Below are 23,140 nucleotides of genomic sequence, written 5' to 3'. Positions count from 1 at the left end.
ACAAACCATTTAAAAGTAAAAGACTAAATTAGATATTCAACCGGTCAAATTAACATGATAGGTGCGAGAAAAAAAATGTTAGCCGCGGATTCTGGGAGTTACTATTTCAATAGAATACCACTTATTATTAATGTACTGGCTGTCGGAGAACATTAAACGTTTAATTTATCAGTGTTTGGAAGTTAAAATCCATTTAAATACGAGTCTTGACTAAAACCAAAAATTCGTTATTGGGGTTTGAACCAAAAAACAAAAAGGATGCCTTTGCAAATATTTCATGTTTATCTGAGAGAAAAGTTATACAATTACTTGGAAGACGTGTATAAAAGTTGAGCATCTTTTCTTGATAGTGTTCAGAATTGCAGCGTGTTACACTTCTTGATGTAATTACGGTAGCATAGAGATTTAAGTACTTTATATAAAACGATTTTAATGTGGAAGTTAGCAAGTCCTGTAGCAGTCACAACCAATATATGATCACGGTGAAAAGGGGTGTATAAAAACTAAATTTGAACATTGTATGGTGTTACGGTGGTGGTGGTGTACAATCGAAAAGTGATCGTTTTTGGGAAAGGCGTATAGCAAGTCTTATTAAAATATTCTTACAACTGGTGAAAAGTATGTGTCTAGATTGTGGATTTATAATTCCCAAGATGGGTGTATTTAAAACTTAATGGCATCGGAAAGGTAAGCATTGTGGATCAACTTGGGTACCTGGACAATTCACAAAGAGATGCAAAAGTCGTATCTCCGCCGTAAACAAAGTGCGGCGTTTTTTAACAAGTGACACTTCATTGAAACAAAGACCAGTGTCAATAACGGCCCGTATTCTTCAGGCATCAGTATGCAACATAATCAAAAATGATGTTTGGCTGGTAAAATGACACAAATACTTTTTTGATCTATATTGGTTCGGCCGTCACATACATCAAGCAGCTGAATAATGGAATGGGTATTGACACTTTCATACGCAAATACGGTCAAGTCGCCAAACGCAGCGTATTTGGATTTCTTTACTTTCTGACTCTTGAAATTGGACCTGGAAAGAGTAGTAATATTTTGAAATGAGATCCTTACCATTGATTCTTTTGCAATGGAGATTATCCTGCAAAGCCATTTGTCAGGGTTCGAAACCTTCAGATAGAATACGGCTGAAGCTGGTGAGGTTCCAGAAATCATTATAACATACTTTTGTAGTAGCATTCGAAAGCTAGAAGCATGCAGTTAAACCGATAACAAAAAACTGCTTTAAGTTTTATGTTAAGTTTAACATCTCAACATTTTATTCACACCTTTTTTTAATATACTAGGCTGGATTTCAACACAATATTCCTATTATACTTAATTATCTCAAATGTAGACGTTTTTGACGTCATTAGTTTTAACTACTGTTCGCTGATCGTTTCTGAAGAATTAAAAAAAACATGTTTTTTGCTGTTTTTTACCTCGACGGGTCTATTGTTGAAATGCGAGCGAGAAACCATCTGTAGAGGAATGCTGTGGGAAAAGATGCAGCACTGTAAAACTTAAATTGTAAACCTTTCTTGCTGTTGTTTCAAAACCTTTCTTCCAACCACTTTTATTCATAATCTGTGTTTTATATAAAGTGAGGAAGATTATTTTCTTGTAGAGGGAAGAAAGCCCCTTAACGGTAAAACTAACGTAGTATAACTATTCACCTTCTGTATCTGCTAGATAGCGAGAAAAATCCGCAGTAATGAATATCGTGTTCATAATTTTTGTACTCGTGCATTAGAAGTTTTATTTTTGGCTTGCAGAAATGTTGTGACGTTATATTCGCTGTTACGTATGCACGTACGTCATCTCACGGAGATTTTAACGACACGTATTCCGTGTATGAATTAAATATGTTCTTACAAATATAAGCAAGTTGCATGTTTTTTGTGGGTGATGAATAGTAAAACAGTCCAAGCTGTTGTGTTAAACAAGAATGGCTGAGGCTAGATAATTTGTAAATAAAAATGAAAGATGTTAATATATTTTAAAGCGTAGAATGAAAACCAATTTTTAATTAATTTGTATCGGTAACGGCACAAAAAGTTTTAAAGTGAATATTGAACTAAGTCATCTTGCATTTTTATATAAAAAAGTAATTGTGATGACTTGTTGGTTATAGAATATGGTGCACGAAACTGTTCAAACCAATGGAAATGTGGTTAGTTCCTCGTTAAGAAAAGTCGAGAATGAGAAACAAGTTATTCACACAAAAATTTATTAGCGTTTAATAATAATTACATAGTGCCTAAAAGTATTTTGGTCAAATGAATATCATTCCAAAGTTGTTGTTCCTATTACTTACTTTGAAGTGCTACTTATTTCGTTTGGTTTCTCTCTAAAGTATTAACCTGCCTCCTCTCCGATTTGTATTTCTCCATATTTATTATAACTTTTTTTTAATCACATTATTCATTTGAAGTCTTCCCGTGTATAGCAGATCTCCATGGGTTAGATACTAGGTTGTCCATATTTCGTATTCGTGTATCGTTTATTTTGATTCCCGTGTTCTCTTAGTGCTGCCAGTAATTTGTAATCTGTCTTAATAAAGTGGGATAGACCGAAAATTCTGCTTTGATGTTTAAAGGTTAAATCAGTTTTTTTTTTAACTGCCACTTTTATTTTTTTTTAAATCTCATTGTTACTTATCTCGATCACAATTTCGGTGAATTAATATTCACAGTTAGTATTTTTATTTGTACAACTCACGACCAGTTTAACCTTATTATTTTTATATTTTATGATGCCGCAAACTAGATTAATAAATCATACATATATCATGACAAGGTTTAGAGAATCGCCAAGGCCAGAGCTCACTGAAGCATAAATTACGAGTAAAAGAACCCTGAAGACTAAAGCTTACCTCACATTCGCGGGTCACAACGAATTGTTGACCTATAAATACAGTGTTCATCTGACCGTTGAGATTCTAAAAAAGAAAAATAATGAAAACAAATAAGTGGTGTAAAAATACAAATAGCAACGCAGGACTACAAATTTAAAAGTTACAGTAAATATAAATGAAATTGACCACCTCTTTCTGTGCCGTAATTTGTGAGGAATTGGTTAAACCATATTACGATGAAATTTGGTGGAGAATCCCAGGTGGATCCCTAAAGATCGAGTTGAGACTAATAGTTTGTTAATCGATACTAATGAGTAATACGCGGATAATGCTGGGCTGTATGCTGTGGTTCAAAATAGTGGAAGGGAATGATCAACGCTCCAATTTATAGCAATACTTAATACCTTGGAAACGTGTCATTTTCTAGTACTTTCTCTAGTATTTGATATATTACAATAATAAGAAAATTATTAGGATATGTTAGGATGAATTAAGTTTTAGTTATAAAATTTTGATAAAAATTAAATAGAAATTCATAACTCAAGCGCTTTATAAAGGTGGACCTTCCTTCTTCAGAAGAAAAAGCACTTTTCGAAAGTACCCGGATTATAGGGTTTCTATTTCATTTTTATCAAGACTTCTAGGACTTGCGTGTTTTTAGAACATCATAATTTATAAATTTTTAATATTATCAAAAAGTATGTAGTTGCATAAGCTGAGAACCAGTTTCAATGTTAGGAGAATAATTTTCGTATTTTATAATTTTTGATTCTCTTTATACCTCTATTGATATAGATCTTGCATAACTTGCTGGTATTGCAGAAACGCCTGTATCAAACATCTTTGTCGGGGTGTGTGTGATACACGGACTGTGTTAGGTTTGGTGGACACATTCGTCAGTGTAGTTTTATTAAGGGTTAGTAACTCGTATCTTGACGCCTTTAACTTAAAGAATATTCACTGTGTAAGAAGTAAGTATGCAAAACAGTTATTTACAAAGTTTAGTAACCTGGAATATAACCGTTATTTATCATGCTGACAGTTTGTTAATAAAATACAACTGAATGTCTTATGTGAGCCACATTTGGCTTCAGGTCCAAAACTAAAATATGTATACATTCATAAAGTTTATTGTATATATATACTAAACGTGTGCGTGTGTTTATTTTTGTGATTCTATTTTACACAAATAAAATAGGAATTTTAATACACTTTAAGAATTTTTTTATCGCCAATTATGTGTTGTATATAAATGTATGCTTTATTTTTGTAAGAGTGCATAAAGTTAAAGTAGCATTTGTAGGAGCAAATAAGATAGAAAAGAAAGATTCCAGGGAGGGGTGGATTAAATTATTTCCTGTGGTACCGTAATCTGTTTGATAACAAAAATTTTCCTTCCGGTGCTTTGTTTTGTGGCGTTTTTGAGATTTTATTAAGCTACTCCCATTAGGGGCAGCACAGCCAAACAAGTCGGTTATAATTCTTGTTTAAATTTGAACTGTTAATTGAATCAGTGCATATAGACTTATTAACCAGTATTAATCAAGGCTATAACGTATTGATTTAACGTTGTGGAAGTTAGAGTCAGTTCGATTTGTTGGAAGCTCACAAGTCAGAAGGTTCAATATTCCAAAATTATGTCGTGTTTTTGTCTCGTAATACATCAATTGCACAGCTTTTCTGTCTTTTGTAACATATTAGTTGATACAGTATTAAAAATCAAGGAATTGCTGTGAGTATTTTCAGTAATATAATTAAACAGGAAAAAAAACAAAAAGTCAACCTATCAACCAAACAATGTGATGCACGCGCTTTCGCCATTTCCCTTGCCGAACCGATAACGTTTATGTTTGGATATTTGGTAGCGAACAACTGTCGTCTAGTTAGTATATGCATTTTTATCTTTCTCCATTGCTCTAGTAACACGAATTAATTAAACACGCTATGGCTTCGATGGTTTGTCACAGGCACAGAAGCAGTTTCTTTAGCTGGTTCTTTTATACCATTCAGGGCCAGTTTTAGGATCTTAAGTTTCGAAAGAGAAGTCAAGTGGTGAATGTGGGGCCTCTTGAATGTCACTTTTAAAAAATGAACAACCTTCCCGGTGGGAGTTCTTTGATATTAGCGTTAAGGCTCCTCTTGGAATTTTTTTAAGAGGGAGAATACATTTTCTTTCGATAATGTAGCACTGGTCCTGATACCACTGTATTAAACATATATTCTCTTTTTATTTTCATTTGTGCCTTATTAATTTAAGTAATCTTAAAACTTGTTTTAAAATTACTTTTCGGGTATCTGGTGTACGCATGATTTGTATGTAATGTAACGTTGTTCAGTTATTGACGCTGAAGAACTTGCATAACTGAGCTTGATCAAAATAACTTCAAAAGAGTTGGGCTGATCTCAAGTTTTCGATGGAGGTTGGAAATTTTTCTGGATAGTGTATACTTCATTCTGAAAATGGCACTTTGTTCAAGCGTATACATTCTGTCTGTTTTGTCATTCTGTAGTGTCGTTTCGTTTCCTTAATCGTAACCTTTAGAGTTGCCCAGTTTTACTGTTCGCGTTACTGTAAGGTTATGTTCGACTTTTATCAGTTAACGAAAAAGTACTTAGCATATAAAACGTACTTTTAAAAATAACAAATGTTGTTTGTTGTTAAACGCGAAGCTAAACAATGGACTATTCATGCTCTGTCCAACCTAATTATCGAAACCATAGTTTTAGCGTCGTAAGCTTAAGACAAAACAAAAAAAAGTTGATTTTTAAGTGCGTTAACAGTTTTAATAAATATCAGAGTATTTAAATGTCATTACCTTATCAAAATACTGATTTCATTTTATTCTGGTATTAACACACAGTATTATTAAATTACAGGAGAATCAACAGAGCTTTAATGACAGGACAATATAAATAATAGCTAATATAACATTTCCTACTAATGGTTAAAAACAGAAGGTGGAAAAGGTAAGATTAATTAAAATGTTACTATATCAACAAAAACACATTGAAAGTAGTGTCACAGTATCAATCTGTGTTGTGGAGCACAAAATAGTTTAAATTATTTATATTGTATAGATTTTTTTTTCATTGCGTAAACGTACATTGTATATACACATTAAAACGAACAGCTCATATATACATATATAATGGCAACAACTAGTCCTATATGTCATTAAACTTGTATTCTGGGCCAAGAATTTGATTTCCTCCACTTCTTTCGGAAATCTAGTGTTTCCCTTCCGGGGAAGACTGATCCTCTCCGTTCTTATACGTCGTTCTTTAAGTTTGTTTTTGAGAAAGCAGTACGGACCCGAAACAGATGATCGTATAATATGCGCACCTGTATTTCATTTTGATTAGATCTCTGTGCAGTTTTTAACATTTGATTCGGTATGAATCCCTACAGCGAACCTGATGACTAAAACTATAGCAAAGCGTTTCTACCTGACTTCACAAACGCGTAAACTTATTCCGGGCTAGAAGTTAATATAGCAAAAGGTTGAAAGCGTGAATTATTTGCGTTAGCACTTGATTCTACTTTTTAATAATTGCGGTAGTAGCTAGTTATCGATTTTAAGTTTTGTTTAGAAAGAGTAAACCCCCGGTCTCGCTCTTAGTGGGGAGATGATGTCCCTCCTAAAATATACTTGTCTGCACAATCACGCTTGCTTATTTAACACTCGGCCTCTTAGTCTCACTGCCTCATTCAGATCAAAATATGTTCTTACGCTAGTGTTTGTTTATACCTCATAGGTTATTTTTATGACAGGTGAAACTGAGCATTATGGATCGATTTCTTTTTTAAGGTCCGTAGTGATTAATAATGGCTACTTCCAAAACTCCTGTGCCTTAGGTTCAAATGAATCGTGACGTATTATTCCACGTACATTTTTTATTGTTTGTTTGCATTTATTGAAATACATAAAATTTAACGTTTTAATATTTCTTTGCGCCGTTATAATCTTGTGTAAATATTTGAGAAAGCGGGTGCTGGACACTATCATAATTCTCAAACTTAAAATATTTCCAAATTTCCGTAATCAAATAAGTATGAATATTTTGGGAGGGTAATACGTTTATTTACAATATGATGCTTTTATTGTTACTGAAGTTCGTTGACTTTGCCTTAGAATTTCTGTTTATTAAGTTTACGTGTGGAACAGAAGGGCTTGCTACAAAACTATTAGGTTGCGTATATGATGACAACTCCGAGACGAGCTATTTCCACTTCTCTTATGTCTTATCTGGATCCACACGTATACACGTATTTACATTTGAACAAACCACAAATTGGAAGGTACTGCCGCTTGTGACATGATTGTAACCTTACTTCCTGTGAATTATAATCAGTTGCACAATTAATAAAACACGAAATAGCAATTCATTTAAAATCCACCCATGTCTTCATGGTATATGGTACTGATAGCAAGTGATGTCACCCATTGTTTTGTATTTTAGTTAATAAATTTTAATCGATTTTGTTGCCAAATAAAGCTTCTCAAATATTTTGCTGCTAATTTTGACAGAAAGGCCAATAAGAAGAAAAATTATTAACAACGTGCCTGAATAAAAATTGTAGTATTAGAAATCCCCTCTGTGTGGATTCCTGTACTTGGTGAGGGGACCTTCTAAAAAGGTTCTGTTCTTTCAGGTTACCTCCTCTGGGATCAAAACATCCACCCACTCACCCACCCACGTGTTTGTCGTACGTGGTGATCCGTGAAAGGGAGGAGAGGATCCTGATAGTTGAGGGGTACAACCCTAACACACCACTTTGGCCTTGAATTCCTGTAGACGGGCGGCCTTGGGGTGGCCCCGTTGGTTCAGTCGGCTGGTCCACTTGGGCTAGGTTCAACCAAGTACCAGTGTTGGATGTTCTCAAAAGGTGTTGTAAACATTGTATTGGATGCTGGTGTTTGGGTATGGTGTTCACGAAACCCTGGTGTTGCTGTAGTGTTCTTGTTTGGCATTGTAATGCGTCCCCTCGTTGGGTACCATGGTGGGTGGGTCAGTGGGCACCGAAATATTACCTTTTTTATTATGGATCCTCCAAATAAAACTTAACTAGTGAGAAAACAGTCCATAGGGAAACGACCACGTCTTGAAGATCCTGAGCAGCAATCTTCAACATCTGTAACACCTGTACCTCATCTTCTTATATTACATTCTATTTCAAACAAACCTTTAGGGCTGATGTCTCCCATTTTTTATTCAGAAGAGACTAAAGGGACTTGCTGGCTCTCCAAAAAATCAGTAAAGAAGCTTTGATCTCGTGACATATTGGTGGAAACATCCACATCTCAACACAGAGAACCCCTCTTGCGTTCAAAGGCGGTTGGGGATATACCTATTGATGTTACACCTCATGCTATGTTTAATTCATCACAAGGAGTCATTGTTGAGAGGCATTTGAAGAACATCCCCGAGTAAGAGATTTTTGCTGGTTTCTCCACCCAAGGAGTTTCTACAGTGAGGTTTATCTCCAGTCGCAAAGTTGGAATTATGATGCCAACCAATGTCCTCATTTTAACATTCACGTCACCAAGTCCATCTGTTACCATTAAAGCAGGGTATCTTGATTGCAAGGTTCAGCCATACATTCCAAACCCTCCGATGTTTCCAGTGTCAGCGGTTCGGTCACTCGAAAACGTCTTGACGTGTGCTCGTTGTGGTGGCAAGGACCATGATGCCTACGAGTGTGAAATGGACCCTCATTGCATCAATTGCAATGGCTCTCACTCGTCACACTTTCGTTCTTGCCCTAAATGGTTGGAAGAAAAAGAGGTGCAGGATTTGTAAATGATTCAAAGCATTACTTACCGTGAAGCTCGAAAGTTGCTGCTGCACTTCGTTCCACTACTATAGTGGGATTGTAGATGGATCTCTCTGTCTCCTAAAGAATTGTTCTCAGACCAAATGAAAAGTCTTGAGACCTGTCCAATCAAATCAGAGCAGGATCCATGTAGGTCGACAGACCTTCCTTGAATAAAAAAATAAAGAACAAAGAGGTGGTCAAAAACAGAATGGCTCTTCACCCAGTATTTCTACTCATAAATAAAAATGGACACCTTGATACAATGGAACTGTCGATGTTTACGTTCTAATGTGATTGCTTTCTACCATCCTGTATGTCATTCCTTACAGGAAACATTTCTAAAATCTGCCGATACAGTCATCTTACCGCGGTTTTCTTTGTACAGAAATGACAGGCTGTGTGATGGACGAGTGCATGGAGGGGTGGCACTGTTGATTGATCTGTATGTGCCCACCCTGTCTTTGCCACTCGAAACACCCTTGGAGGACGTAGCCATCCGTGTTTCCTAGGGTTGTACCATCACTGTTTATTCTCTCTCTCAGTCTCCTGAATAGACCTATTGTCAGTCAGACTTTGATGCTTTCATCGAACAGTTGCCATCTCACTTTTTAATCCTTGGTGATTTGTAGAGTGTATGCTCTCTGATCACAGCTTTTCTCTTTTCAATAGTGGTTCTTGTACTTATTTTCATGCACCTAGTCTGTCCTTTACTGCTATTGATCTCTCAGTTTGCTCCTCTTTACTGTTCTCCCACTTTTCATGGAGGGCTGACAATAATCGAAGAGGCAGTGATTTCCCTATAATTTTGAGAGAGACTGGCCGTGGTTGATGCCACACGACCAGTGTGCTCCTGTGGAAGCTGGATCAAACAAACTGGCCCTCTTTCACTGCTCTTGCAGAACTTGATTTTGCCATCATCTCTAAGTCATTAATAGACGACTGTGTGGCAGCAGTAACTTACTGTATTATACAGACATCTGCTCAATGTATTCCTAAAACCTCCTCGTCTGTAGTGGAATTGTGCCTGCCACATGGTACGGAAGGTTCAGAAACGGGCTTGGGATACTTTTTGTAGGTATCCCACATTCTTACACTGCATCGCTTTTCAGCAGGCCTCTGCATATGCTCAGTCGGTAAGACGTCAAAGCCTGAAGGACTCTTGGATTAAGTTCACAACCAGCATATCTTTTACCACCAGTTCCAAAGTCATATGGGACAAGATTCGAAAGGTCAGTGGGCAATATAATTCTGTCCCCATTTGATCTTGCTATCTGATGGCCAGGAAGTAACTGGTACCCAGAGCATCGCCGATACTCTAGTTGAAAGTTTTTTCAGGTATCTAGCACTTCTACTTCTTCCTCCACCTTCTTAACCATCAAGACTCGGGCAGAGTGATCACCTTTCCTTTAGAACTGATTTTCTCTATGACTATAATCGTTCCTTTACAGTGGTGGAAATCAAAATGGCCCTTCATTGGTCTGGCAGTACATTGGTTGGATCTGATCATGTACACGATTAAATGCTGCTCTGTCTATCTCTTGTTCATCTTGCTATTCTTCTTGTTTTTAACCAGATCTGACAGGAGAATGTTTTACCTGATATCTGGCACCAGAGTCTTGTCCTACTTTTATCTAAGCCTAGGAAGATCCCAAGATTTTTTCAAACTACCGTCCAATTGATTTGACGAGCTGTCTCTGTAAGACTTTAGAGAGGGGCGGTTAATGCTCGTCTTATTTGGTTCATCGAATCAAACAATGTCCTCTTGCCCACCCAGTGTGGGTTCTGATGACAGCGCTCCACCATGGACCACCCGATTCAACTTGAAACGTCAATCAGAGAAGCCTTTCTCAAATGACAATATATTGTATTATTTGACATTGAGAAGGCTTATGATACGACATGGTGGTATGGCATTTTGTGAGACCTCCATATATATGGGTTACGTGGCCATTTGCCGATTTTTATTCATTTTTTTAAAGGACATGTGATTCCAAGTTCGTGTGGGTTCGACACTTTCCCTTTCTTTTCTACAGGAATTTGGAGTCTCTCAGGGCTCTATTTTGAGTGTCACATTTTTCACTATAAAGACTAATGCCATCACTGAACAACTCCCTCTTTCTGTTGCAAACGAGCTCTATGTCGATGACGTTTACATCTCATGTCAGTCATCGAACATGAGGTATATTGAGCAGCAGCTGTAGACTGCCCTTAATCATTTACTGAAGTGGACCACAGCAAACAGCTTTAACTTATCTCTCTTTAAAACCATTTGCATTCACTTTTGCCACCAACAGGGTATTCACCCTGATCCTGAACTCCGTATTGGTGAAGTTGTGCTGCCTGTGGTCCCTGAGACAAAGTTCTTGGGGCTTATCTTTGATCATAAGCTGATCTTTATACCACACATCAAGCAGCTACAGGTCAAATGTACAAGAGTACTGCACATCCTTTGTGTCCTCTCTTCCATTACTTGGGGATCAGATCGATGTTCTGTGCTAAAGATATATGGTGCTCTTGTTCAATCGAAATGAGACTATCGATTGCTGGTCTATGGCTCTTGCAGGATCTCGGCCTTAAAAATGCTGGACCCCAGTTCAGAGCTAATACACAGTGTCACGAACTGCCTTTGCACCTCCGTTGTTTGCATCTGTCTTTACTATATGCTTCAAAACTTTATTCCTTACCAAAGCATCCTACCTGGGTTGTGTTTTCCTTTCTCGGTGGGCCATACTTTTTCAGAACAGACGATCTGCCATTGCTCCTTTTGGCCTTCGTATTTAGGTGCAGTTGGATAAATTGGGTCTATCCTTAGATAACATTGCTGTATCAACTGGTCAGCCCATCCCACCATGGCTTCTTACAGTCCCTAAATGTGACCCCTCTTTAAATCATCTGAGAAAAGTAGACATTTTCGATTGGAATTGCTGTCTGTTATTTGCTGAACATCTATCGAATCATCCTTCCATTCCTATTTATACAGATGGTTCAAAATCGGGTGACTGTGTGGGTTCTGCCATGGCTTGTTATGGTTCGATAGTTGTGTGAAGAATCCCCTCTGCATCTTCTGTGTTCACTGCTGAGCTATACCCCATTTTTCTTGCTCTGAATCACATAGAAGCTAAGCAGTCCACAAATTGCACTATTTATACTGACTCGCTTAGTTTTATACTGGCCCTGGAGTCACTTCACGTTAATTCACTTCCTGTTCTCGCTGATATTCAAAATCTAGTGGCCCATTTCTCTTTAACATCTACTTCTATCTAGTTTTTCTGGATACCAGGCCTCGTTAGTATTCATGGGAATGAGCTCGCCGACACCGCAGCTAAATCTATCTGCTCTGGCACTATCACTGCTGTGCTTGTTCCATACATGGTTTATGGTTCTGTATTAAAGGCTGAGCTTCGTGCAAGTTGACAGTCGAGTGAGCAACATGAAAATAAGCTTTTCCAAATAAAACCCTATATTGGACTTTGGCCGTCTTGCTTTCATAAGGATTGGAAAGATGAAGTTGTTCTAACTAGACTATGCATTGGTCACAGTTTTTTAACTCATTGTTTTCTTTTATTTGGGACTGATGCACTAATGTGTTTTTGCATAAAACTCAGGTCACAGTCAGCCACATTTTACTGTCTTACCATCGTTATGACTCAACAACGGTGCTATTTTCACCATATTCGGTCCCAAGGTTTTCCGTAACGTTAGACAGCGTTATTGGTGATGGTGACACTGTCAACCTTAGAATTTTTTTTAGTTTTATAAAGGCCATTAATCTTTTTAATGCTTTTGAAGTTTTAATTTATATATTAGACTTTTTTAATGTGATTCCCTTTTAAGAATCAAAGTACATCTAGTTCTATTTGAAATTAGAAAATGACCGTAACTTTAAATAACTTGAAACCAGGACTGGAAAGGCCAACTTCAGGTGACTAACGGTGGTTTTTGAACTTACCTGTTAGTCTTCCTGGCTAGTTATGATAATTACCATTATGTAAAAGAAAGTCCTTTACAACTTGCATTACTGTAGTTTTTCTCTTACCACTGTAAACTAGATGTAAAAATTGGGTTTAATGCTATTTATGGTTTTAATTCAAAAATTGAACCTTGTTTTGTTTTACCTTAATTTCTTTTTATGAATGTTACTAATTTTACTTTCATTTTAACTTTTTACCAGATGTTTTGCACAATATCCTGGTTGCTTTGCACCATAAAACACCAAACCAACCAATTTCAAAATTGGAGATGCTGGGTTAAATAAACTAAAACTAAACTCTTCGCTTTCACACCAAATTATGTCCATGGCAGAGCAAAGGCATATCAACAAAATAAAGCTAAACAAAGCATGTTAAACTGAAAATGAATGTTAAGTCTCTTATTTTACATACATAATCACACACTGATCACTGTAAATTGCTGTTGCATTGACTGGTTTCTAATTTACCTTTGGCAGCTTAGACAGTTCACTTTTCGCAGATTATGGGACTGCTAGTTTAGTGTATTTTGGAAATTGCTGTTGCATAGAATCATTTCTTGGATTTTCCTTCAAACTCCTTGCTGTTGACAATGTGGAGGCTACTTTGTTGACCTTAGATACTTGGCAAGTTGATTGTGCTGGTAATGAAGAACCATGGCTTTTCTGCACTGCCATCATGATAGTGGCAATAACAATTGTAGAAGAAACCTCTGTTGTAGGTGATACTTTATTATGATAAGTATTGCATAAGTACTTGTCTTATTCCTGTTCCTGTCTTTCTGAGACATGATTGTCTCTTGATAGAATTCAAGCCCCAAAAAGGTTTTTTTGAGCTTAGGAATATAGTTTTTTAGTCAATGGTGAGAGTACATCTGGAATTATCACTATGTAGTACTGGCAATAGCACATTTTCCAATGGAAGATTTGATTGGTAATCCCTCTTTTTTTCTTGTCCATAACTGGCATTTTTGGTGGCATCAGAATATTTATTGGGCTTATCTGATATTGATGAGGTGATTTCTGCTGATGCAATACTCTTTGAAACTGGGACATCATTAGATTTATCAACAAATGGATCCTCCTCTGCTAATTAGAGCTCTCCAATCCAAAGCTATCATAGTGCTAATCTGATAACAGGCATGATGAGCTGCCCAGGTTTGAGTGCAATAACAAGCAAGACATCTTCATGCATGGGCTTGGAGAATGTCAGTCCAATCCCAGGATTCATAGGTCTGTCGACATTATCAGATCTCTTGCTGTTGTGAAAGCCGTAGACATTCTGTAAGTACAAGCTACCTTCATGGCTTTGTCAAGAATGTGGGATCACCACTGGTTTGTCAGAGAGAGAAGAGAGACTGATTGTGGCTAAAACATAACTTTAAAAGCTTCTTTTTCTTTAACTTTTTAACAGTGGTTGATATCCTTCATATGTGTTACCCTTTAATGTATATGTATTTTTGTTGCCAGATCTCCTGCATTTTTTTATTATTCATCTTTTTTTTTTTAATCCAATCCTTCATACGCTAGTAACATCCCCTCTCCTCTCTTGCTGGCTAGTTGTACCTTTAATGCTCTCCTCATTGCTTGTTTTTCTTCTCTTCACGTAACTGAAGCCCCTCAGCCTTGCTTATCTTGTTTTATTTTATACCTTATATTCCTTCCATTTCCTTAGTTTCCCTTCTCATTTCGTAACATTCACGACAGCCATTTCAGCAATCACATTTCTGTTCTAATCGAAAACTCTTCATCTCCATTTTTCAGGACCTAGGTACTGGATACTTAGAGGAGCAGTGGCTTAATCACAGGTTTTATTATACCCTTTTGTTTTCAGTACACTTTGAAACCTTTTATTTCAGATAACTTTGGCTACTTCCTTTCATTTCTTTCAATTTGCTTGGATTCTGTCCTTTACAGCTCTCTCATTTCCTCCTCTGTAGCTGACTGATGGGACATCCCAATGCTTACTTCAAATTTGTATGCTTGTATGTTTAGCTATTTTGATACTCCCATTCTTTCATAGTCACCACTTTATTAATTATCGTGTCACACTGTCATATGCTTTTTCCAAATTTCTAAACACATGATGTAAATTCTTGTTTCTTTCTAGGTACTTTTGCTACTGCTGTTGAAAAATGAAGTTTGCATTTATTGCTGTTCTCCCAGGCCAAAACTCAAACTGTATAAATTGCCAATATATCTTTTTTCATTACCTTTCCTTTCACGTTTTGCTGACTCTTCATTTTTACTCCATCTCCTAGTGCCAATGACAATTTTTGGTAGCCCTCTTGCCTTTTTCATTTTTATTCCACCCTACTGATGTCCAGTATTGGGCTTGCTACTTGACCTTAAATACTTGATCTAAATTTTAATGCAAGGTAATTCAATTTTAATTGGTCAAAAGCTCAGTTTAGTACATAGTTTAATGTAATTTGTATGGAATTTGCGTATAATAATGCACTTCCCCGAAGAATATGTATTCTGACTGTTTAGTTCTGTGTTTTCAAAGGTCTCCATTCATTTACGACCAATGGCTCTGTTTCACATATAGAACACATGTTAAATTATCCAACCCATCTTCGTTTTTTTTTTCTTTCATCTCGTCACATAGACAGCACCTGGTGCTACTAGGAAGGAATTGGGTCGATGTTACAACTCGTCATTAGTTATTTAGCGACTAGGTTCAGGTGATAGGTTCTTGTTTTTGATAATTAGCTTTCATCAGTGTTTCCATTGTTTTTTCTTAGGAACCTTCATTTATTTACACATTGTGTACTCGTTTGTCATTATTATAATGCTTTTGCCCTACTTGTATTACTACTTTCCACCTTTTTCTAGTACATTTATAGTCTGTAGTTTCATATTTTAATATTGTATGTTGTAAGAAAACAATGTTAAAAAGCTCAGTAAAAATGAGAGCTTATTAAAAATATTTCAGTCTAGATGACTGAAAATATTCTACCATAACCAAATAAACCACTCAGTACTCGAAGCGTATTTTTCTAATGATATCTACGGTACTGTCTGTGAAGTGCATTTACCACCTATAATTTCATCTATTCAAGAATATTTGAATTTAATCCAATTGAAATAAATTCTGCAATACTTTTGGTATGAAACGAGAAGTAGAACTGTTTTTCATAAAATCTAAGGTAAAATGTATTTCTTTTTCTGAGGTATTGTGGGAGTTTCTATGTTATTTTTCTCTCTTTGAAAATTTACTACTTTCCAAACTGATATTTCCTAAACATAGAACTACATTTCTTCTAATGTGTAGTATATCACTACATGCCAAAATGAGGTCAGTATCCACTCATCAGTGTAGTAATCTGACTTGGAAGGGCTTGTTACTACTTTATGCTGGTTTATGATGCAAACTGTCTTTATAAAGTTGAGGATGCCTCTCAAACCCAAGTGTTGTTTCTTGGTTTACTGGGATGCTTCTCAGCGAATGTGTTCAATACTATGCTTTCTTATTCACCTGTTGTTATTTCAGGGTAGGCCTTAACATATAGTCAGTAAAGATCACATTTGTAATGGACAGATTCCTTATCAGGAACTCAGTTTCTTGCTCTTGGATTCTTGCAAGCATGCATCAAGGTCCACTGTCTTGAAAGAGCTAAGCTGACTGCTCAACTCTGTGGTGCAAGTAGTTCACTGTGCTTTCTCAAGCCAATGACTAAGTCTTAATTATACTTCATTATTTTTCTGGAACTTTTGTGTACAACATCTATCACTTGTTGCTGGTTGTCCTGGACCTGCTGAACAAGTTGATGGTACCAATAACCTGCTGCTTGTCAAACTAAGGGTACTGTCGATTGTTTGGAATCTGCTGAGCTATCAACCAGAACTGACAACCCTGCCATCTTTGCTGCTTAGCTATTGGAGCACCATTCCAGCATCTAAAATTAGAGCTAAGTCGTAGTGGACTACACATAATGACATTTTGCAATTACTTTCAAAATTTACTTAAAAGCTTTATTTTCAGTGTATGCCAATAAACTTGGCATCAGGTTACAAGTGAGATTTTTGTATTGTTTAGGTTATAATTTGAAAAGGATATTATTAATATTCACCAATAATGTGATACGAATTGACTCTCCATTCTCTCTGTTTTAGTTTGTATAATTTCAGTGGTACAGCTTCCACACTGTCCAACAATAATAAATACAAACAAAGTCGAAAATACAGTGAGTGTTGTAACTTCTCCATTTGCTGAGACATCAATTTTACTCAACCCATGACAGAAGTTTTGTCTATTTATTTTTATCTTCCTACACTTTTCAAAATTACGTGTTATTATTTGATATACATAAATATAGGCAATTGACTTTTTATTTTGCATTTGCGATCATTCTTTGAATTTCTGACTACAATTGATGTTAATCGAGAGGAATTGATTGACATCTGTGTAAGGAAATTTGTTCATAGTATTAATAATAACAATATTTTACCCTATTTATAGCCTAGATTGCCAGTTAAATGATAGTAATTTGGGACATTCTATTCTAATGACTATTACATGTTTCATGTACTAAAATACTTATTTCAAAAGCACACCAATTTTTGCTTGGGAAATTCAATTAGAAAAACAAAAAGTATGCCTATTTAGCTATACATTTGAGTGTACATATTTCGCGCCATGCAGTATATTGATTTACAAGATTGGCTGGTTGTTTGGCGTTTTAGTTAAAGCAACGAGGTTGGCTGTTGTGTCAAATAAGTGGTAAAAATAAAAAAAGCAAAATATTATAAAAGGTAAAAGTTAAAAAGCAAATAAAGCTCCAAAGCAGGTAAAAACCTAAATAAAATTTAAAAGGCCAGTGACCCATAAAAATTTAAAACACAGTTAAGTTGGACAGTGTTACTATCACCAATGACATTGTCCAATGTCAGGGATAAACCCATAGAAAAACATGTCTAAAATGATGTCACTTCTGACTGTCATAATGACGGTACGGTAGCAAAACATAGACTATTGTGACTTAAATGTCAAAAAGGCCATAAATTGGTAATTCAGACCCTAATAAAATAGAATGATGAGTTAAAACTGTGACCATTGTGTAGAAAAGTTAAAACTCTTTGCTGTGGTCCACTTCAACAAGTTATTGAGGGCAGTCTGAATCTGCTCCTCCATAAACTTCATACTCGACGACCGACAAGAGATGTGGAGTGGTGAACATAAATTTAGTTTGCAGCAGTTGGAGGAAGTTGCGATAGCATTGATTTTGATACTGAAAAGTGTGACATGTGACACTCAAGATACAGTTCTGAGGTGATCCAAGTTCCTGTGTGAAAGAACGGTTAAGAGTCGAATTCATGGGGACTTGAAATCGTTGTTGATTGAAAAAAATACGAGTAAAAATGGGTAAATGACTTTGCAACCCATATGAATGGAGGTTCACAAAATGCCTTACATCTGTGTAGTGTCATAAACTTTCTCAAGATTGACGAAGACAGAAACAAGATGTTTAGTCTTGCGGAAGGGTTCCCTGATTGACGTTTCAAGTCGAATCAGGTGATTCACGGTGGAATTCTGTTGATAGAACCTACTATGAGTAGACAAGAGGAGGTTGTTTGATTCAAGGAATGCAACAAGATGAACCTTAACCATCCTCTTCAAGAGCTTACAGAGATAGTTAGTCAAAGCAGTTGGACAATAATTAAAGTAATTTTCTAAAGAGGTGCTTGTAGTCATAGAACATCTCATAGTGAATATTGTTGTGTTTGACCAGTATGCTTCCAGACCAATGAAGAGCAAGCTAGAGTTCTACCTGTGTAAAGGGGCTATTATAGTCATAGAGACGATCTGCCCCAAAAAGAAAGAGGCAGTTGCTCTCCATGAGACTTGATGGCCAATAAAACAGAGGAAGAAACAAAAGACAAGTTTTCGTCGAGAGTATTGGCAAGGCCCTGTCATCAGAAGCTTCCAGGCCATTGAAGAACAATATATGAGATGGACAGCATGCCTTCTATTGACCTTTCGAATCTTGCCTGATATGATGTTGGAACTGGAGATAGAAGGAATGCTTATTGTGAACTTAATTCAAGATTCATTATGGCTTTGATGTCTGATTTGCTGAGCATGGGCACATACCCGTTGGAAAGCAATGCATTTGGAATAGTAAAATACCTGCAAAAAGTATCACAGACCCGTTCTTGAGCCTTCCATGCTTTATGGCAGGCTAGAGACCATCATGGACGAAGATACCATGGGAAACATGTCGAGGTTTTAAATATAGAATGAGCAGCTGCTTGAACAATTCATTCAGTTACTACATTCACGCAATCATTAATAGGTAATAGAATAACGACAGCAGAATCGATTTCCAAGACAGAAGTGAAAGACAGTAAGAGTGCCTGGTCTACTTGAGTCGAGTGGCATTGACCACAGCCAGTCTCCTTTGAACCTATAGGAAAATAATCACTGCCTCGTGGATCATTGTAAAATCTTCAAGAAAAATGAGAAACTGAAGGGGAATAGGTAAAATGATCGATCAATAACAGTAAAAGACTGTTTAGATGCATAAAAATAAGTAAAGGAGACCAGTACTGAAAGTATTAAGGTCGTAATCTGAGAGCATATGCTCCATGAAATTACCCCATTAATATCAGCGTCATTCCAAGTGGATTGTGTCCATTAATGTATCCTAGTATTACAAAGAGAGGCAGCAACTGTTCTATGAGAGCATCAAGGTCTGATTGATTGTCTCTCCAGGAGGTAGGTAGAGAGAAAAAACAGTGATGGCACAATCTAAGGAAGCACAAATGGCTACAGTCTCAAAGTGTGTTGAGAGGCATAGACAGGTTGGGCGTGTACTGGTCAACTTGCTGTACCACTTCATATAGTTCTCCATAACACATGCCATTCCAATATAAAGTGAACTGCTGAAAGGCAGTTACTTGAAGTTATGGTGGGTACAGAGAAAGGAGTGGTGTAAACGTTGACTTGTCAACTCAGTTATCCAATGAGGTCGAAAGACTGATGGAGGTACAGAAAACGTTGTCTGCACACCCACTGTAGTTGGGGAATGTAGTGCAGCAGCAAGTGTCCTAGATGGTGTTGGGAACAACAATTTTTGAACTTTTGATAAGAAATGTTATTGACGGTTTTTAAATGCTGTACCTTTCTCTTAACACACTTCAAATAAGAACGAAAGTCAAATGGGTGGGAGTCACTAGAGTTGACGCACTGTGGGTCCAGTTGACACTCACAGGCGTCATGGTCTTTGCCACTACAACAAGTACATATCTAATAACCACGACAAAATTTCGTTGAATGTCCAAAACACTGCTACTGGAAACAACAAAGAGGGTTAGGAATACAAGGCTGTACCCTAAAGCTCAGATGACCTACTTTGCCAAAATAGGAGGACGTGATTATGGAAACGTCATAATAAGAGCATTGTTAGGCATCATAATTCCATCCTTACAAGTGGAGATACGGCACACAGCAGAAACACTGTAGTTGGATAAACTAGCAAGGATCTCCCTCTCAACAGTCACTCTATGTGAGGAATCCAAAGTAGCATGGGGAGTAACTTCAATAAGTATATCCTCTATGGTTGTGTGTTGGTGTAGGTGTTTCCACCAGCATTTCCTCAGAGCGTAGCTTCTTAGCCGACATTGGAGAACCAGAAAGCCCCTCTAATCCCTTCTGAATAAAGGGGAAGTCGTTTGCTAGAAAGGTTTGTTTGATTGAGAAGGCATTATGAGAATGCGAGGTACAGGTGCAAAATATGGTGGGGATTGCTGTTCAGAGTATTCTATACATGGTCGCTTAAGTTTGAGCTGTTTTTATTTTATTAGGATTTCAGGAATTCTTATTATAAGGAGAAATATTCAGCGCCTACTGACCTTACTCACCATAAGTCCTATGAGGGGGCATACATGGAAACTGTAGCAATGCCACGGCTTTGTGAGCGCTATGTCCAAACACCAACATCTGATACAACACCTATTGAGAACGCCCAACAGGACAAGCTGTTTAACCCTGGAGGGTACACCCGTCTACAGGAATACAAGGCCTAAGAGGTGGGATTCAGTGCCCCAGACACCACTTAGCTACCAAGATCCTCTCCTCCTCTTCACATGTCGCCACGTGGGTAGATGTTCAAATCCCAGAGGTACAGAACCATCTTTAGTAGGTCCTCTCACCAAGTACAAGAATTCACCGCGAGGGCTAGCATACAAGAATCTGCTAGTGTGCTTGCATAGTTATGTATTGCCTCTCACAGATTAGTAAACTGTTTAGGTGGTGTAAGCCAGATAATAAAACCATAAAGTTAAAAGAAGATGTATGTGAAAAGGTTAACGATTGAAAGTGAAAATACCAGTAATTGAAGATGTGACAACAAATGATGCATTCAGATAAGAAAAAAAATGCATTGTTGTTTTTGTAATTTTCAACATTTGTATACTTAGCTACAGTTAGTGCTAAGGTAGATAAAATATATAGTTTTGTCAAAAGTCTTTTGTTGTTTATTTAGGAGAGTATTGTGGTTATGCAAGTTAAATACGAAAATCGTAAGATTAAAAAGTATTTTCATACTTAGCATGAAAATCCACTCAATTTTACAGAATAAAGGCTTTGGAAATTTTCAACTGACAGACAAATCTGAAGTGCAAATATTTTGTTAAAAAGTATGTGTTTTTTTTTGTATATCATACTTATTTTGTTAACTAAATGCTAAAAGTGCATTTAAAGTTATAGTATGTGTGGCGTCAACGTTGTGGAGCTTTTAAAAATGGACCGAGCTGTGTACAAAAGATTATTCAGTTCACTCCAAAATTTCAGTACCAGAAACCACTCTGGTTGTTAGTGATCTCTTGAATCCACTGATAGATACCTGAAACCGCCTCTCACACACATTGCTACTTTACCTCAAGAGCTGCTGTGCAGCTACTATATATAGCGCGAGGACAAGTGTTAGTGTCAAGATGATGAAAAGTTTTTGTTGTACATTGTAGGTTATTAAGACACATAAATACACGTTTTAAAAGTTTTATTATTTACATATTATACAATGAAGATTTATTTTTTATGCCAGTTGTTTTGGCAGGACAGGATCAAAGCATTATAAAAGTTAAAGCTGTTAGTATTTTATTACAGCTAAAAATATAGTAAATAAATAACACGTATCTTAAAATTACTTTGTTGTTGATTTTTGTCTTCACTAACACCCTGCATAAAAAAACTACCTATGTTTTTCTTGTAATTTGAAAATAGCACATTCATGACTGTGCCATCTTTTGTACGTTTGAGAATGCTGTTCAGATTTCTCTTTTAAACACATCCTAAAAACTATAACTAGAAGAACGTAGGCATGTGACGATGTCATCTTTGTGTGATCATTTAGTAAATTGTCACAAAGCTTAATAGCAAAACATTAAGTTATTTTTGTCTTACTGTTTAATTTAAAAGAATTGTGGTTTAATGTTTTTATAGGTAATATATGCATACACAATGTATTAATTGAAGTAGTATCAAATACTTGGTGTTACATATAAAATATGGATCCGCAGGAATGCAAATTAGGTTTTGAATATGAGATCTTTAATCTGATTGTTATGTTAGACATCTTACAAATTTGGTAGAACTCTAGCACTGCAAAATTTGGCACTAAATCATTGCTGCTCAGCGAAGAATAGGTAGAATATCGACCAGTGCCACCCACACCAGTTCAGGCAATGACATTGACATTAGTGTGGCATGTACCAAGAGCAAAATTTGATAGCCCTGCTAGTTGATAAGAAAACTGTGGTTGCATAGCAATGTCAGGGTGTTATGTGTACCATATTAACCCTTAAGACAGGTCTAACTTGACATGCTGGAGGTATTTGAATAGGTCAAGCAATTTGTGGTATAGCCACTACAGATTTCATTGTGGGTTTTTACATGTTTAATAACCAGCTTGAAGTTATTACTTCATATTGGGTTACGATAGAAACTGCTTCTACCTAGGTGAGGATGTTTCTTGGCGAGCTTATTTACCTACGATTCTATCTTGTTGATAATTTGTTGTCATTGCAGAGTAGGCCTCACCATGCAGTCATTGTAGATCTTCTGTTTATGTGGCCGAACTCTCAGTTCTGATCATTTTCTGAGCCGTAAATTTGATTCAGTAGATATCCCAATTCTTTAAAGGCAGTTGTAACATTAACAGATGTTTTTGTGTTGATCAATTTCACTTTCGGATCAAATAGGACTAGATGTAGCTCCATTCTGACTGAAACTGGCACTTCATGATAAAGTATCCTTGGTTTTAACAAGTTATAGGACTTACCACGTGACTGGTCATTCTCGAACAACATATAAAGACAGTAACGTTTAAATACTGTCCACTTGGCCAGTGAAATGCTTTGTTGTCAATTGCCTATTTTTACACAAAGTATGAAACTACAACATTATCCCTGTGGGTAAAGTAAATGCTATCTACAACGAAACATTGAGGACATAGAGTCGACTAGAAAGAAGCTGTTTCAACAGTCTTCT

The 23,140-nt window shown here is 36.6% G+C and overlaps 1 long non-coding RNA gene across 2 annotated transcripts in view; it reads left to right on the top strand.

The window, feature by feature from the left end:
* LOC143232462 (uncharacterized) overlaps positions 1 to 23,140 on the top strand; it is a 48,193-nt gene that overhangs the window by 22,354 nt on the left and 2,699 nt on the right. The window contains exon 4 of one of the 2 annotated variants that reach the window (XR_013017537.1): positions 3,656 to 23,107. The exons of the other annotated variant lie outside the window; for it this stretch is intronic. This is a non-coding gene — a long non-coding RNA (uncharacterized LOC143232462). Of the gene's footprint in view, positions 1 to 3,655; positions 23,108 to 23,140 lie in introns of those variants that run through there. 2 annotated transcript variants of the gene reach the window in all.

The sequence above is a fragment of the Tachypleus tridentatus genome, chromosome 11 (assembly GCF_004210375.1).
Source record: "Tachypleus tridentatus isolate NWPU-2018 chromosome 11, ASM421037v1, whole genome shotgun sequence".
Lineage (NCBI taxonomy): Eukaryota > Metazoa > Arthropoda > Merostomata > Xiphosura > Limulidae > Tachypleus > Tachypleus tridentatus.
This window is presented reverse-complemented; position numbering and strand designations above follow the sequence as displayed.